The sequence below is a fragment of the Cupressus sempervirens genome, chromosome 2 (assembly GCF_028749045.1).
Source record: "Cupressus sempervirens isolate cs-2001-9-10 chromosome 2, ASM2874904v1, whole genome shotgun sequence".
Taxonomy (NCBI): Eukaryota; Viridiplantae; Streptophyta; class Pinopsida; order Cupressales; family Cupressaceae; genus Cupressus; species Cupressus sempervirens.
The window spans coordinates 305998318-306002922 of NC_143119.1; positions in this window are offsets into that span (position 1 = coordinate 305998318).

Here is a 4605-nt window from a genome sequence, read left to right on the forward strand (position 1 = left end):
TCAAATCAAGCAAATTGTTAGGCTACATTATGTCAAGAAGAGGTATTGAGGTAGATCCAACAAGAGTAAAGGCCATCATGGATATGCCTCCACCTACCACATTGAAACAACTTTACAATTTTCAAGGAAAGTTACAATTTATTAGGAGATTTGTGTCACAACTAGCAGATAAAGTCCATCCACTTTAGCATTTGCTTCAAAAGGGAAACAAGTTTCAATGGGATTGTCTATGCCAAAAAGAATTTGAACAAATTAATACATATTTGGCTAATCCTCCAGTTTTAGTACCTCCAGTTGCAGGGTGACCATTGATTCTATACATTTTAGCTACTTCAGTTGCCCTAGGAGCACTTTTGGCACAATTAGATGATAATTGGAATGAGCAAGCCATTATTACCTTAGTCGAACACTAGTTGGCTATGAGTTAAACTACAGTGCTATTGAAAGAGCATGTTTGGCTGTAGTCTTTTGTACACAAAAAATATGTCATTATATGCTTAATCATACTACATATCTCATTGCCAAGATAGATCCACTCAAATATTTGTTATCAAAAGCTGCCCTAACAGGTCGAGCAGGAAAATGGGTCTTAATTTTAAGTGAATTTGACATTATTTATAAGGATCATAATGCCATTAAAGGACAAGTAATTGTAAATCAGCTTGCTAAAGCTCCTCTTCAAGGTGACCATCCCATTGTAGCCGATTTTCTAGATGATAAAATTATGACCCTAGGCCCTACTACACCATGGTAATTATTTTTTTATGTATCCGTTATACAAAAGGGATCAGGGGAAAGAATTTTGTTTCTGACACCACAAGGGGATTCTATTCCTAAGTCTTATAAAATCTCATTCCCTTTCACAAAAAATATAGCTGAGTATGAAGGTTTAGTCACAGGACTATGTCAAGCCATCAGATGGAATATCAAAAACCTTATTGTCTTTGGAGACTCACAATTGGTCATTAAACAAGTCATAGATGAATACCACACCAAGGATGAGAAATTGTTGCCTTACTGCAGAATAGTTGAGGATCTTAAGCAACATTTTACAGAGATTTTTTTTTACTATATTCCAAGGGCTAATAATAAAGCAACAGATGCAATGGCCACTATTGCCTCTATGATCGCCATGCCAGAATATAGTCCTAAATGTGAGTTTCTCATTGAGAATCTTCTTACTCCTACTTATGAGAAAAAGTATTCAGAGTTGGTGTGTCAGATTTTTGGTCTTGAGTCTCCATGGTACACCAAATTTTTTGCCTATTTATGTCACAAAACCATTCACATAGCCCTCACCCCAAATCAAAGAAAAACCTTTGTCCGTCGAACCACTCGATATACCATCCTAGGTGACACACTTTTCTGAAAACAATTTGATGGAACCCCCCCCCCCCCCCCGTAATGTCTCAATTTAGATGAAGCTAGAATGGCATTAGAAGAGGTTCACCAAGGGATTTGTGGTGCCCACTCTAGTGGCCTTATGTTAGCAAAAAAGCTTCTTAGGACAGGTTACTATTGGCCCACTATGGAAGCAAATGCATATCAATTTGTGAAAAGATGTGTTCCATGTCAGCAGCATGGTGATTTGATACATGCTCCCACCCAAGACCTTTAGCCCACCATCACCCCATGGCCCTTTTCCCACTGGGGATTTGATCTTGTTGGTCAAGTATACCCAAATTCTTCAAATGGCCACAAGTACATTATTGCCACCACTGAGTACTTCACAAAGTGGGTTGAGGCTATTCCATTAACCTACATCACTGGAAAACAAATTTCAAAGTTCATCTTGAACTACATTATTTTTCATTTCAATATACCTCAAAATATCATGACTGATAATGGAACCCCCTTTAAAAATTAAGAGGTTGCCACACTATGTAGGAAATTCAGAATTACCTAGCATTTTTCCACTAGATACTACCCCCAAGGCAATGGCCAAGCTGAAGCTACCAACAAAACCATTTTAAAAATCCTAAAGAAAACCATTGATGCAGTTGGCCATGATTGGCACATCCAAATTTCTCCCATCCTTTGGGCCTATCGCACCTCCATCTGTACCCCCACAGGAGCCACTCCATTTTCCCTTGTCTATGGTTTCGAAGCCATCTTGCCCATTGAAATTGAGCTCCCTTCCCTCAAAATCTCTCTCAAGAATTTGATATTTGGAGAAGAATACCGAGTTGCTTACTTGCAAGAGCTGGCACTCCTTGATGAGAGAGGACTCAATGCCCTAAACCACCTCCACATGTATCAAAATCACCTTTAGCTTCAGTATCATAAGAAAGTCAAGTCATAGGAATTTGAAGTGGGTGACTTAGTTTTGCAGCATAATATGAAGAACCTCCAAAACTATGAAAAAAAAGGAAAGTTTGAGGCAAATTGGCTAGGCCCATTTATCATTACAACCAAATATGGTTCTGGGGCATATCAGATTGCTACTCTAGAGGGAGATCCACTCCCTGAGCTTGTAAATATGTAGCATCTCAAGCAGTTCTATGCTTGAGCCTTTGTAGTTCCTGTATAATGTTTATAGTCCTGCAAAAATCCAAAAAAAATTAGAAAATCAAAAAATTCAAATAAATTCATAAAAAGCCCTAAAAAGTAGAAAAATGTTCCTAAAAAAAGTATGGTTTTATCCATTGTCGATAAGGCTTGTTTCACTTCAGTCCATTCCACCATTCCATTTCCCTTGTGCAAAGTCTTATCTAGCCTTTTGCATTTCATGCATCCAATAAAATATCTCTTGTCTACGAGGCTTCACTTCACTTCCATCTTTTGAAAGACCTCTAGTTCGTGAGGCATTTTTCCATCAAGTGATTGTCAATCCCATTACATTGAGCTTTTTCACAACAATGACCACACTTGGAATTACACAAAATCACCATTTGAGACTTATTGATTCAAGAAACTTGTTCACTTCATAGCCCTTGTCAGAAACACCTAATTTTATGATCATTGAAATTTTAACTTGACACACTTTTATAGGATGAATCCTTCCTATAGGCGACATTGTGACATTCACTTCTAGACCTAAGGTTCTTGGCAGGAACTATCGACTGAATGACTACTTGGTCATGAGGTCTCTTTTTGGTTGATTTCATTTTTTGTGTGTTAGTGAAAGCCTTTTATGGTGTACCTTGATCTTCCATATTTTGGTCATACCTGAATGGCTCTCATTGACTACACATGTTTTTGTGGTATGATCTATTTTTGAGACTTTATTTCATATGTGTTAGTTTAAGGTTATGTTAATGTGTTGCGTAATGGGGGCAACAGGTTAGCACATGTCCCGCCAAAGATTCTTAAAAAACTTTGGGTGTGCCCAGACCTCTCTATTGCATATATGACATTTGATTCATCATGACTATGCAAATTACACCTATTGTCCTAAAGTCTCTATGGTTTTGTATGTCTAGTCCATGCAAAAGAGTCATGTCATTTATGCTTTTATAGCATATAATTCATAAACTCATTTGCAAAATTAACTTAAGGTGTGCTCTCCATATGAACACAATGGAATCTCTTGATATCATGTAGTTAGGATGCATGTAGTATAGGGTTTCATTTGAATTGTGCTTGAGACAAGGTTCTATTTATTTCCCCCCTCCTATGCTACGCTACTAGGTTTCTATGAGTGATAGTTATGATAGATATTCATTCATTAGTTCATTTCTATTAGGTTGCATTAACTTTCCATTTTTTCATTCATTCATTTTCCATTGCATTAGTGTTCATTTTATTCATCTCATTTGGTGCTCATTAGGAATTTTTAGTTCATTTTATTATATTGCATTAGATCATTCCATTAGTCGCATACATTCATCACATCTAGGGGCATATACATCATAATCACATCTCACATATATATAGTGCATCGATGTAAAATAAAACAATGCATACATCTCATAATTGCTCACAAATCTGCATCACACACATGTTAGGCATCATGTACATATGCATACATCATAAGACGCATCACATAGCATCACATCTTGCATCACAAAAATTAGTATCCACATCATAAACATCATATGCATCACATAAATCTATATGCATATAGAGTCATCGAATCATGTCATGTATATATCTCAAAATATAGTGTCTGTACAGTTCATATACAAATCATGTAGAATCATATAGTACAAATGCATCATCAAAAACTCGCTACATCTGCACATATCTGTCAAAATATTGACCACTATATAAACTCAGGTCACTAGCTATGAGGGCCCTGCCCCCACTGAATCGCCCCCTTGAGGAGGTCTCTACTATCCTGCAGACTGCTCTGATCTAGCTCTGCCTCCTAAAATCCATGAGATGGCTCCCCTCTCAAAATTTGGCTATCGCCGCTCAGCAGGCTTGACCTCAATATAAAGCGACCTATAATAGGCTGCCTCTTGTATCGCCTGTGTCTCTATTTGGCTAGCTGTGAAGGCCTCATGCATCACTAAGATGGTTGCCCCAAGCTATACCATCTATATGGCTATGTCCCTCTACCTATGGTATCCATCCATCTGCACCTGATGGGTGGCCCGCTCGACCTGTAATGCGGCTACCCCTGCTCAGAGCCTCTCCAGCTTTGCCCACTCCTTTGCCCCT